The sequence below is a fragment of the Peromyscus californicus genome, unplaced genomic scaffold, assembly GCF_007827085.1.
Source record: "Peromyscus californicus insignis strain IS unplaced genomic scaffold, ASM782708v3 Scaffold_11__1_contigs__length_118956290, whole genome shotgun sequence".
NCBI lineage: Eukaryota > Metazoa > Chordata > Mammalia > Rodentia > Cricetidae > Peromyscus > Peromyscus californicus.
The window spans coordinates 106,246,439-106,261,039 of record NW_026294402.1 but is presented as its reverse complement, the minus strand read 5'-3'; the positions used below and the strand labels follow the sequence as shown (position 1 = coordinate 106,261,039).

Below are 14,601 nucleotides of genomic sequence, written 5' to 3'. Positions count from 1 at the left end.
TATTTTCACAGCTGACCATTTGGTCTTGTTCTTCCCTGGAGAAGGCCACCTCTCCTGCTCCCAAGCTTTCTTCAGTTGCCTGTAGTTAGTTCTTTGTGTTGGGTTTAGGTCCCATGGGCTTTTTCCCATTCACTTTGGCATGTGCATTGGTGACATCTTTGTTCAGCTCACTTTTGAACAGTCATGTTGGTGAGACCTTATGGATGTAGCTTCTGATAATACTAGGAAACACATTTCTTTAAACAATACATTTCTGAATTCTTTGAAAGTTTCATGGCAATGTATTTTGAACATATTCATCTTCCTCCCCCAGCTCTTCCCATAACCACCCTATCTACCACCCCACCACTTTCCATTCAACTTGGGAGTCATTCTTCCTTCTTTTTCTTTTCCCTTTCCCCATAGAGTCCAGTTAGTTGCCCAGGTAATTTTGGGACTGGAGCTGCCCTGGTGTGGAATCAACCTACCATGGGACACCTTATTAAAGAAAATTGACTCTTCCTCTTCTAACAACTATCAAATGCTAATAGCTAAACAGCTGGCAGTGGGGTTTCCTGCCCATGTTTCCCTCTCTATGCTATGATTTTTACCTGGCTAGAGCTTGAACAGACCATGTACATGCTGTCACAATTACTATGACTTCATATGTGACCTTCCTTGTTGTGTCTGGAAAACATGGTCTTCTTGATGCTGTCCACCACCTCTGGCTCTTACGGTCTAAGATCCATGAGTCTTATGGGGAGGAATGTGATGTGTATTCCTATTTGGGACTGAGTCCTCCTCTTATCTCTGTACATTGACTAATTGGAAGTCTCTGAATTGATTTCTATCTACTGCAAGGAGAAGCTTCTATGATAAGAATTGAGAAATTCTAATCTGTGGGTATAACAATAAGTCATAAGGCGTCGTTTTAATACTATGTCCATTTAGTAGAATAATAGCATTAGATTCTCCCCTAGGGCTGATGACCTATCTAGCTGGAGATTCTTGGCCCTTTCAAAGCAATGAGTTAAGTGTATATCTCATTCCCAACCCCCCCCACACACACTCAATCTGTCTCTGTCTCTGTCTCTGTCTCTGTCTCTGTCTCTGTCTCTCTCTGTCTTTCTCTGTCTCTCTCTGTCTCTCTCTCTCTCTCTCTCTCTCTCACACACACACACACACACACACACACACACACACACACAGTGTTCCCCTTGGCTGTCATGAGATAAGCATCTTTTCTCTACTGCAATGCCCTTATTTCTGCCTTGCCATAGACCAAAAGCAATGCATCTATCCAATCTTTGGCCAAAGTTTTTGATACCATGAGCCAAGAACCATCTTTCCTTCCTGGAGCTGTTTCTCTTGGGTGCTTTGTCACTGTAACATTTTTCATCAGTGCTCACTAGTCCAGGTCAGGCTGGAAGACAAACACTGCTAAAGAGGCCATGGATCTCTGTGTGCATTCTGCCGTCACAGAAATCGACTCTCCACTTCTGGTGAAGCTCTCTCTTTTCTTGTCATTTTAGGTCTTTCTCCTTTGGTTCTGTGCATCTTGCTTCATCTCTGTCTCCTTTCTGTCTATTACCTCTCCTGTTTATGCCACCTTTTACCACTTCCTGCATCATCTCTCACAATTTTTTTCTCTTGCTTGTAAACATGCTAAGGGTACCCATTGCCCTCCGCCTAAGTCTTCTGAAAGGCTCATTAAGTCTTGCTGTGTCTTGAGAGTGATCAAAGTTAAACAGAGGGCTGAGTTTGCTCTGGAAGGAATGCCAACTCAACTGCCAGCTTTCCCTGCCACCCACACAACCAGTCGCCACATACTAGAGGTGAGGGGTGTCTAGGAAGAAGCATTGAAATTCAGGATTTCCTGTGTACCTGTGTAATGCCTTGTCACCAACTTCAGATACATAGTCAGCTTAGATCTAGAATACATAATCCCCCATCAGGCTGCAGAGAAACCAGAGGTTTCAAATGCCCATTGAGGCTGGAGCTAAGATGCCCAAAGCCGTTCTGGCCCCAAGTCTCTGCAGCACTTTTTTCCATAGCCTCCTCTCATTTCCAGGTACATGGCCATGGCCTTTCTTAACAACCTCTGGTTGCATTGGATGCCATATCTCAAGTTGATTTTCCACAAAAAAAAATCTGTAGAAAGCTGCCCAAGCTGTGTCTTGGCAGATCTGAGTGGTGGTAGTCCCCAGTTATGAGCCACGTGACCAGAAGGAAGCTATGGAAGAACAAAATCTACTTGGTTCACACCTGGAGACTGCCACCACTCAGACCTGTCATGATGCAGCATGGGAAGCTTTCTAAAGATGTTTTCTTCTATGTTTATTTAACTGGCATGTTATTTTTCCATTGACCACGCTACAGTGAGACACCAAAACAGGTTATAAAACCTAAACCAAGTCTCCTGTAGAAATGGCGTCATCAGAGCTAGATGTTTTATCTTAGCTGTTCTGAAAAGGTCTAACTATTTTTCCTCTCATGTATACTGACATGTCTCTCACTGTGATGTATGAGAACCATTATAATCGAATTTTATTTTCATTTATTCATTCTGTCCTGGCAATGAGCATCTAAAAAGTGATAGGAAAATGTTGAAATGATTGACAAGGTAGATCTTATCTGAAACACAGATCATATTATCTCCAAAGATATTCAGATCTCTTACGCCTCAAACACAGACAATAAATTAAATGTCAGAAAGATTCTTCAGTTTAAACATTTGTTTTGAAGATTAAAGACATGACCTGGCTTAGCTGTTAGTGAGCCATATAGTTAGTTTATGATTTACAGGAGGACAGCTAGGCTTGTATAAAGCAGTTTGAGCATCTTTTTTTTTCTTTATCAAGAAATTTTCTACTCACTCTTCATGCTATCCACAGACCCCCCCTCCTCCCTCCTCCCACTCCCCAGCCTGCATCCCCACCTCCCCCAAATTGAGGTCTCCCATAGGGAGTCAGCAGAGCCCAGCACACTGAGCCTAGGCAGGTCCAAGCCCCTTCCCACTGCGCCAAGGCTGTGCAAGGCATCACACCACAGGCACCGGATTCCCAGAAACCTGCCCATAGACCAGGGACAGATCCGATCCCCTGCCTTGGTGCCCCCCAAACAGTTTCAGCCAAACAACTGTCTTCCGTATCCAGAGGGCCTAGTCCAGTTCCATGGGGGCTCCACAGCCACCAGTCCACAGTTCATGGGTTTCCACAAGTATGGTCTGTCATCTCTGTACATCCTCCCATCATGATCTCAACGTCCCTCGCCGGCAGTATCTCTCCTCTCCAGTTTGAGCATCTTTATCATTAATACTTGGTGTATGTGTGTTTGTGCACATCCCTGTGTGTGGGGACATTTGTGTGAGAGTTCATGTATGCACATGTATGTAGGTCAGAGCAGCCTTGAGTGTCATTTCTTAGGCATCTTCCTTTTTATTTATATTTTTCTACTTCTAAGAAGGTCTCTAATTGGCCTGAAAGTTCACCAAGTTAGGCCATAGCCCTAAGCCTCCCCAAACAGCACCAACTGGAGACCCAGGACTCAGATGGCCAAGACTATGGAGGAATCTCATTCACACAGTCACAGATGGTGACATCATGTCACCGTGCCTAAGTCTATGCAGAAACATAGGTTCCAGACTCTAGGTCTGTGTTTGCTACTGGTATGTAAGTTTGGGGAACATTCATAACCTCAGTTTCCTTCCCTATATGATGGGGATGCTAATGATGCCTAGCTAGCAGAATTATTGTAAACATTAAATGTGAAATTTTAATTTTTAAAATTTCAAATTAAATTTTGAAATTCTTTAGCATCTTAAACTGGTATGTAGTCTAATATAAACTCCATAGGTAGTTACTTCCGTTTGTCTTACAATTATCACATTCCAGAAGGTTGTCCCAGGTGAGACAATCCTTGAAGGCTTTTTCAGAGTGAACACTGCTGTGGGATGGTCTGTATGTCAAATGTGTTGCTGATTGGTCAATGAATAAATCACTGATTGGCCAGTGGCCAGGCAGGAAGTATAGGCGGGACTAACAGAGAGGAGAATTGAGAGAACAGGAAGCTGGGTGGGGGAGACACTGCCAGCCGACGCCATGACAAGCCGCATGTGAAGATGCCAGTAAGCCACAAGCCACATGGCAAGGTATAGATTTTTAGAAATGGATTAACTTAAGATAGAAGAACAGTTAGCAAGAAGCCTGCCACAGCCATACAGTTTATAAGCAATATAAGTCTCTGTGTTTACTTGGTTGGGTCTGAGCAGCTGTGGGACTGGCAGGTGAGAGAGATTTATCCTGACTGTGGGCCAGGCAGGAAAACTCTAGCTACAGAACACAGTCAGTCAGATAGGTCTGCAGAGTATAGAATGCTCTGTGTGAAGGCTAATCTCCTTTGAATTTGACTGTTTTTGGAATCATCTGAGAGAGGTTTAACTAAAGAGAGGAGACCCACCCTTAATGTGCAGCACCAGCCCACAGGCAGGCTGGAGAAAGCCAGGTGAGCAGCAGTGGTCAGCTCTTGGTTTCCGTATGGTGGATGTGTGGGACCAGCTGCCTCACAAGCTTGCTAAGACAGCTCACTGCTCTCAGGCGTCTTCCCCTGCTATAACAGACTGTACCAGCGGAATGAGCCAAGTAGTTCCTTCCTTCCTTTCTTCCTTCCTTCCTTCCTTCCTTAGGCATCTTCCTGTAGGGAAAAGTAACAATTCAGTCTGAATTAGTCTGATATTAAACAACACTCCATAGTTTTATTTAACTAAGCATTTTCAATGTTGTGTGGCCAACAACTCTTCCCACAGTGTACCCCTAAAACTTTGACATGAATATACCAGGTAAGTTAGAGATAAAAATTTCCTCTTTTGGGGGTAGTGCTTTATATTTAAAAAATTTGTTGACTTTGTTGACGACCTTGAGTTTGTGAAGAAGTTACTTTGACAAAAGAGTAAATCGTTATTATTGAAAGTTTACACAATTGAGAGATATTATAATAACAGTATAATATACTACACTTAAGCTTATTTTTCCCAAGAAAACTATTGTTAACATGAAATGGGCCACTTTCTCTACTTTTAGCCAATTAACTTCTGATTATTTTTATTTATCAAATTCTTAACATACAATCTTGTATGTAGTTTTTTTCTATCAATGTTTTAACATATGGTATAGAATCTTTGTGGATATCATTTATCAATTATTAATAACTATGACACTTTCAGCTAAGCTGGGGTGCTGTCGTTTTCCTAGCCATTGGTCAATGGTACTGCATTCATCCTTTTCTGAAGTTATGATTCTTATGACTTAAAAATTAGTATTAAAGTTTTCTAAAATTTTTAAATTATAAAGATGTCTGGCTGGAAGGATGGCTCAGGACTTAAGAGAACTTATTGCTCTGACTGAGGACCTGAGATGTGTACCCAGACCCATGTTAGGAGACTCACAGCCACCTGAAACTCCAGGACCAGGGATCCAACACCTTGTTCTGGCCTCTGAGTGCACCTGCACTTTTGGGTACATACACATATATAGACACACACATACACACATAATTAAAAAACAAAATAAAATCTTTAAAATTATAAAGATATATACCTTATTTTGGATTATTTTATAAAGATTCTTAGAGGATCACTTTTTTTCTGTCTTTTTTTTTGGTTTTTTGAGACAGAGTTTCTCTGTGTACCTTTGGAGCCTGTCCTGGAACTCACTGTATAGCCTAGGCTGGCCTTGAATTCATAGAAATCCACCTGCCTCTGCCTCCTGAGTGCTGGGATTAAAGGCTTGAGCCACCACTGCCTGGCGATGATTAATTTTTTAATGTATAGATCTATTAATTTTTCATTCAATTGTCATTCAGAGTCGTGTGTGCCAGAAGTGTTGCTCTGGCTAGAATCTGAGTGTCTTTCTACCATAGCCATGCTCTTTAGGGGATAATTTTTAAGATTCTGATATAGAGAGATTTTTATCAGAGTTTTTCAGAAGTACTCCACTAAATTCTGCTATAAGCTGTGATAACTGAGCTCCAAGAACAATTATAGAAATATACAGACAGGTCTGGATAAAAATATATATACACACAATTACAGATATATACATGCATGTATACACACACATACATGCATGTTTGTGAGTTTGTGTGTGTGTCTGTGCCCATGTCTATATAAATATATGTAATATATATATATATATATATATATAACATATATATTATATATATATACACACACATTTAGATAGAAATTTATCTAGGATAAGAAAGAAGTCATTATTACTGCCCTTTGTCGTCAGGCATGTTGGGACACACCTTTAATCCCAGCACTCAGGAGGCAGAGCCAGGTGGATCTCTTGTGTTCTAGGTCAGCTGGGTTACATAGTTAAGACTCTGGCTCAAAAAAAAAAAATAAAATAAAGGCTGGCCTGTGGATGTCTCACAGTCTTCTTTTACCCCAAGGCCTAGATTTTGGCTGTGCTGTGATTTGGGTGGGTATCCAACAAATGTCCCCAAAGTGGCAGCACTATTGGGAGATGATGGAGTACCTAACGTGGGGTTCTAGTGGGACAAGTTAGGTCATTGAAGGTATGCCCTTACAGGGGATAGTGGGACCCCAGCCTTCCTCTTCTCTTTTGTTACTTCTCTGTCATATGATGGGTAGTTCTATTTTGCCATTCACTTCTTTACTTAAGATGTGTCACCTACTAAAGTGACTCCTAATGACAATCTGCTGTACTCCTAGATCAGCACCTCGCTCAGCCATCATCAGAGAACTTCCTCCTGCAGCAGATGAGACCAAAGGCAGAGACCCACAGCCAGACAGTATGCAGAGAGTGAGAGAGCTTGAAATGTTCAGCCCTAAGTGGGATGTCTGCATCACCCCTCCCCTCGCTGCTCAGGGAAACCTGTGGAAGGTGAAGCAGAAAGAGTTTGAGAGCCAGCGGGGATGAAGGACTTCTAAAGTCCTAAACACAAAGAACTGGTGCACATATGAAGTCAGAGAGACTGAGATGGCATACACAGGGCCCACACAGGTCTACACACCAGAAGGGGCCCTGGAAGTTGGTAACCACTTGAAAACAAAATGTTACTGTTCTCTAAGGGAGTTTCAGTGGAGAAACAGACAACTTTTAAGGGTAGGCCTCACCTAACCTGTAGCTGGCCAAGAGAAAATGAACTCAACAACATCTATGGAGGTTCCTTGTCTCATGATGTCATGTCAGGGATCTCTCTCTCTCTCTCTCTCTCTCTCTCTCTCTCTCTCTCTCTCTCTCTCTCTCTCTCAGTCTTTTACTTTTATTCATTTTTCATTTTTATTTTTTTTACCCTACAGGTCCTTTGCATATATATTATGGCTTCTGGGTTTGTGTTTTATGTGATTCCTGAGTGTGCAAATGAGTGGGTCTCTGCATCCATATCTGTTTCTTGTGCTTTTGGGGGGCTCTCTTCTGTCTTTTTGTTTTGTTCTATTCTGATTTATTTAGTTTTGTTTTATCTTATTTTATTTTACTATTATTCCTTTGTCTTAATTAGGATTTTTATTGCTGTGATGAAACATCATGACCAAAAGCAAGTTGGGGAGAAAAGGGTTTAACTGGCTTACACTTCCACATCACTGTTCATCACCAAATGAAGTCAGGACAGGAACCTGGAGGCAGGAGCTGATGTACAGGCCATGGAGGAGTGCTGCTTACTGGCTTGTTCCTCATGGCTTGCTCAGTCTGCTTTCTTGTAGAACCCAGGACCACCAGCCCAGGGATGGCAGCATGCAGCATGGGCTGGGCCCTCCCCCATCAATCTCCAATTAAGAAAACACCTGACAGGCTTGCCTACAACTCAATCTTATCTTGTGGAGGCATTTTCTTAACTGAGGTTCCCTCCTCTCAGATGACTTTAGCTTATGTCAAGCACACCTTTAGACATCTGTTTTCTAACAAGAGACCGATTGGGAATGGATCTGCAGAAGAGGGAAGTGAGGAGGAACTAAGAAGAGTAGAGAGAGGGGAACTATAAATAGAATATATTGTATTTTAAAAAAAAAACTATTTTTTACAAAAGAAAAAAAAAAAAGATGTGTTTCCACATGCCCACAGTAACAGAGGACAATGAACTGAACCACAGAGCCTCCAAAGCTGGGAGCCAAAGCGAACCTTTCTCTTTACAAGTTTATTATCTTAAGCATTTGTCGCAGTGACAGAAAGCTAGCACAGTGTGAAAGCTCATGCTTTATATCTACTGACAATATGTGAAAATGTCTGAATATGACCAGCATGTCTGATATTCATAGCATTTTTACATATCTTTCATGTAACAGAGGCGCCAAACCCCATTCTTAAGTTGTTCATGTATTTTTGTTGGGTTTGTCAAATTGACCCAGAGAAAAGCAAGATTGCCTTCCAGATCTCAAATCCTCAGGAACATTTAAATTTAAAAGATCCATGCTTTGAATTGAGTTTCACCAGTGCATGTCCTGCCAGGACTATTTGTCCTTCAAACTCTCACAGATTGGTGCCAGTGGTGGAGAATTTCCCTCACTATTGCCATAGCAACTCATATTAGGCTTCCTTGCCTGGACCTTTCCCTACTGGGCTGTCAGAGGCACCCTCCTGACACTTGGCTCTGATCATCTCCTCTCTCAGTTATCTTCCATGGATCCCCAGTAATACCAAGGAGAAGAGAAAAAAGTAGATAGAAACTGATCAAGGCATGCTTTCTCTCCTCCTCACCCATGGGAAACTCCAGTTATAGCCAAGTCCAGGTCCTGGTCTCCCACCTGACCCTTGTCTCTTATGCTCTCCTTGATTCACTCAGTCTCTTAGATTGATATAGAAAGCCCTGCCATACCTGCCTGATGACCAGCGCTGTCATGTACCATGGACAGGCTACCTATTTCACACCAGGAGTGTGGGAGTCTGTAGGAGTCCAGCTCCTACCTTTCAAAGGGTTCTTAGGTGGAGGAGAGAGGGGTAAGAGGATATCAGATAGAAAGAGAGACCTAGATGACGAGAAGAAAGACAGAAACACAGGATAGCTTCAGGAGGGCCTGGGTCAATACCCAACAGCCTCGTTCTTTATTCAAAAGGGCTTTTTATAATATGACAAGGGGTGGGGCAAAGACCTCCCCCTTGCAAGATCAAAGCATACCATACAGCTAAGTGTAGACCCTTCCAAACACCTGGTAACCATGCCCGTGGCCAAATCATCTCTTTGTGCAGCCCTGCTGGGTAAAGCAAGCTCAGATTCTCTGACCCTGAGTAATTTGTCACTAGGAAGCCTCCGGGGGCTCCCACACAGGAGCAGGTTCAGTCTTTCCAAGTGTTATCTCAAAGCCTCAATTTCACTGTGAAACTTATTCAAGCCACTTGTTCAAGTTCATGCTCTAAATTCGTGTTGTTCAAATTCACACCATGTAAATTGAGAGAGCTGTCGGACTCCAGAGCGCTTGTTCTTTCAGTCTGCCCTCCCTCCCAAGTATTATTTCTTCTTCCATTTCAGTCCTCACTAAATTCAGGAGGGCTTTGCCATTGTTCTGGTTAGAACTAAATTTTTGCTAAATTGCTAAATCCATGAAATCTTTACATTTTCACTCATCTCCCATTCCATATTTTATCAAGTTTACATATGCTAAATGACAAGGACTTTTTAAATTAAAATGTTTTGGTAATTTCATAGAGGAATACCGTATTTTTACACTATTTTCACTCCTCCCGCTCCCCTGCCTCCAACTCCATGTCCTTCCCACTCCTCAATTTCATGACCCTTTCCTTAGTATTGTTATATGCAAATATACATCCCACTAAGTCCATTCCACGTTGCTCATGTGTATATGTGCTTCGGTGCTTAGGACTGGTCACTTGGGATTTACTAACCTATAAGGGGTTCTCGTCCTTAGAAGAAACTGATTCGCCTTCCCTTAGCAGCCTGTATCTCTTGGTCTAGGGACAGGGTCTTTTGAAATTTCTCCCATGTATGTTGGCATGTCAACTGGTGCTGTCACTATGCGGGTCTTGTTTAGATGACCTCACTGGGGAGAGGAATCTGGTCTGTAAACTAAAACAAATACATTTCTTGCTCTCAAAATTAACACGCAACCTTATTTGTTAAGAAATCAAAATAAATATATGATTAAACATTTTAACTAGTGCTTTGAAGCAAAATGACAGACTACAACAAGAAAATGAAGAATGATCCTAATTGGGTGAAGGAGTTGGATTTCTGGGAGCTAGACAGGCTAAGAGTAATCATTAACACCTGAGATACCAGACTGAGAAAATAAAACAGTCAAATAAAGAAGGAAAGTATAAAGGAAGAGCATTCTAGAAAAGGGAAAATAACAGTTTTGAGGCAAAGACTGCATTCTTCAAAGTCAAAGCAAGGTCGTTCAAGGGCTCAGCATGGAACTGTGCAGCTGCGTGGATGGGGTCTACAGTTTTGCTGTGGTGCCTGGAGGTCAAATGTGTCCCTGAGGGGTTACACTCTGTGAACCATTGAAGTGGAAAATAGCACCACATCTGGATAAAAAGGAGGCAGTCAATTAGATTTTTCAGCTCTGAGGAGTGTTACTGAGATCCTACCTCCTGTATGCCTGATAGCATCTCAAAGGATGGGATTGAAGTGAGGCAGAATATCTCCCGATGTAGCCCAGGCTAACCTTGTGATGAGCCTGCCTCCATCCCCTAAGTGCTGGGATACCATGTTCAACATTCTATCTCTCAAGATTTCTATCAGCAACTGCTCATTGCACTTTTGAGTATTCATTCTTTAAAAAGATAAACAGAGTATCACTGTGTGTTAACTCATCTGTGATGACCTTTTTCATTCTTAATGTGTTTGTCCATCATGGTGCCCAATATAATTGTTAGAATACATCAGCATTTAATGCTTATATATTGGGGCTCAGAATGACGTAATATCCCTCTCTTCTGAATCGTATTTTCTAGTATAATTAACAGCGAGTCTCACTACAGTGTACACATGGGACTCTCTGCTTTTTTTCTCTATCTTTAGGTGATGATTTTTAGACTGCCTTCAATCGATTCTTGACCTTCAAAAATGGCTTAGTTGAACTCTTGCTATTGCTGCCAACTGAAAAAGACTGTTTTACCCATGAACTATAGATACCTGGTATAATGACTGCTTTGACAGTTGAAGCACAAAAAAAAAGAAAGAAAGAAAAAAGAAAAAAACTGTCAAAATGATTGCTCCAAGGCTACAGGTTACAAGGTATTCCAGGAGTGAAGTTGGGTGTTCCCTTTGGATCAATTTGTCACAGCCTCTACTAATCCTATGTCCAAAAGGGCTTGCCTTCCAGCAGACTACACTAAATAGCCCTTGACTTTTCAGGGAATACTCTACAAATTTGAGTCTGCAGCAAGTTAGAGGTGTTATAGAATTCTGGACATGCCCTGGAAAATCTACTGGGAAGATTGATGTGACATTCCTAGACTGAGGAGGAAAATCCATTTATATTTCAAAAGCCAGTGTCATTCAGCTAACAATATTCTATTGGGAACGATTTAGAAGGAGGTGACAGTTGGGCACACAGTCATTATTTCTGCCAGTATTAAAATGAGCAGGTCTTTGCGAAGTTATTTTTAGTATGGTGGGATTAAATGATACAAACAACCAAAGGGAAGATTGTAGCAGTTTGCCTCCTGTCGCTACAATATAACACTGACTTAAAAAAAAAAAAAAAAAAAAAAGCAAGTTGGATAGTGTGGCTAAAATACCTTTCCAAGAGGAGATGTAAATAGCATCTACCACTCTCCTAAAGTCACAAAGACAAACTAAAGGTAAAGTCATTGATTCCCCAACAAGGTTCACTTACAGAACGTAGGGGAGGATTTACTTACAAGAGGATGAGTGTTTCCTCAAAGCAAAAGGATCCATTGGGAAGTCTTCACCCAGTGGGGATGATGGTTCTCTCATAGCCACCTAAGTGTCATTCCCTCCTCTAGTCCTTCCCTACCTATGTCCTCCCCCCAAACCACCAGGCCATATGCACTTAAAGCAGATTGCACACAGCTGGTGTCCAAATACTCAAGGGGAGGATACAATGACTCCCCCTTCCCCACTTCTATTACTCAATAGACTTAGCTGTAACAATCTTTTACAAACAGGTGCAGCAGAACTCCTAAAGATGGTGGCGGTTTGGCACAAAGGCCAGTCCTGTACAACAGGGAGAAAGGGTTTATTTGTCGTACACTTCCCAACCACAGTCCATCATCAACAGAAGGCAAGGCAGGAATTCCCGGCAGGAACTGAAGCCAGAGACCATGAATGAATGTTGCTTACTGGCTTGTACTCATAACTTATTCAGCTTTCTTTCTTATACCCTTCAGGACTACCTGCCCAAGGGTGGTGCTTCTCAGAGTGGGCTGGCCCATACACATCAATTATTCATCAAGAAAATGCCCCACAAACATGTCCACAGACCAATCTGATGGAGGCAATTCCTCAGTTGAGGTTCTCTCTTTCCAGGTAACTCTAACTGGTGACACAACACATCGGTAAAAACTAACCAGCACAAATATTACACACACACACACACACACACACACACACACACACACACACACACACACATCAAATTCTTAAAGAATGGCCAAGAAAATCTTCACTATCAAATGGAAAGTCTGTGAAACTAAAACTAGTATTCAGACATTTTTATTAAATCGACTAATAAAATACTTCAATCAAAATTTGGTGCTAGGCTTCAGCAGATACACAGTCTTTGAATGCTCTTTCTATTCATCTCACTTGCTGAATTTTTCTTTAAATTTTCAGACCTTGAAATTAAGGTCTCATAATTCTCTTTGATTTCCATGAGTAATCTATAGGTAATTATGGAAAATTCTGCCACCACTTTCAAATATCTAAATATGCTTTTCTTACCCTATTGCATTCATTTAACTACTTTTTAAAAACTGAACAATGCCAGGGATAAAACAGGTCCTCTTCTACTTGTCCTTTGACTGAAAATTCCTCTAACATTTAAAAACATTTATTTTGTAGTATTTTTAATTATGTGTCTCTGTGTGGGTATGTGACAATGTGTGTAGGTACCCTTGGAGGCCAGAGGTGTCAGATTCCCTGGAGCTGGAATTTCAGGCAGCATTGAGTCACCTGTGTAGGTACTGGGAACTGAATTCAGGTCTTCTGCAAGACCAGCATGTGTTCTGCTCAGTGGCTCAGCCATCTCTCCAGTCCTTCTTCCAACATTTTAATGTGAGGATTAAAAATTACAATAAGGACTATTTTAAAAATGGTTATAGACATGATTTTTATTTTCTTTTTAAAATTGTTGTAGAATTTTATAGAGGTATACAATGAAATATGATCAGATCCCTCACATCTCCAACTTGTAACTTTTTTCTTTCTCCTCCTCCTCCTTCTTTCTTAATAACCCACCAAGTCTAATTAGTGCTGTGGATTATGCTCATTGTTAATAATAAAGCTGATTGGCCAATAGCTGGGTAGGAAGATATCGAGCTTGAGAGCCAGACTAGGAGAATTCCAGGAAGGGCAGAGTCAGGAGTTGCTGGCGGACACAGAGGAAGCAAAATTAGAATATCATACTGAGAAAAGGTACCAAGTCACACAACTAAACATAGGTAAGAATTATGGATTAATTTAGGTGTAAGAGCTAGTTAGTAATAAGCCCAAGCTATGGGCCAAGCATGTATAAGTAATATTAAGCCTCTGAGTAGGTTATTCAGGAACTGGTGAATGGGAGAGAACCATCCATTTACGAATTAGTGCTGCTCATAGGTTCATGAAGTGAGCCCATCCACTAGAGCATACTGGCTCCTGCATGCAAGAATATCAACTTGCCTGGCAAGACACACCCACTGGCACAATAGTGGCATCACTGTTGTGCTTTAACTAACCATTCTGAAGGACCTGTGGCCTACTCCACATTGGGACTTTCACTCCTGAAACTGTAGTACTTGTCAAAAGCACATGGCTGGGAAGGCCATAGGCTGTAGAGTAGAACCTTCTCTTACTATTTCACTAAATGGCCATGCTGTTAAAGTGTCTTTGAAATACTTATATGTAGACCCGTTGACCAGGGTTACTCTCAGGCTTTGTCAGGGAAGCTTTTTTTTTTTCTTTTTTGGTAATGAGCTTCAATCGATGCAAACATTCATAACTAGTCAAGGCACCGAGAAGAAGAGAGTGAGCACTAAGCCCTCAGGGAGGCATCGAGAAGTGAAATTTTACAAATAAACTACTTGATGGTTATGACATGATGCAATATGTTTCACATAGGTTTCTATGTTTGAGCCTTAGTCCCCAGATAGTGGTGCTGACTAGAAAGTGTGTGTAATGCTTATGAAACAGAGCCTTGTATGAGACAGTGAGTTAGCTCTTGAAGTTTGAAAGCCTGCCCCCACTTCCTGTGTTCTTTGCATCTTAATTACAGATGCTTCCTTATGCTTCTGTAGCCATGCCTTTCCCACCAGGATGGGCTATACTCTCTCTAACTGTACATCAAAATAAACCTTTCTCTCTTAAATTGCTCTTTTTTGAGTATTTCATCATAGCAATGAGGAAAGTAGCTAACTAAAAGTCAGATACACTGACATCATTTGGAATGATTCATATGACTTTTTTCTTTTGTGACTC

At 41.4% G+C, this 14,601-nt stretch overlaps 1 long non-coding RNA gene across 1 annotated transcript in view; it reads right to left on the bottom strand.

Moving 5' to 3' along the window:
- Positions 1-2,927: 2,927 nt before the first annotated feature.
- LOC128100354 (uncharacterized) overlaps positions 2,928-14,601 on the bottom strand; it is a 58,761-nt gene continuing 47,087 nt past the window's right edge. Inside the window, exon 3 of the long non-coding RNA XR_008214779.1 lies at positions 2,928-4,671. This is a non-coding gene — a long non-coding RNA (uncharacterized LOC128100354). The remainder of the gene's footprint in view (positions 4,672-14,601) is intronic.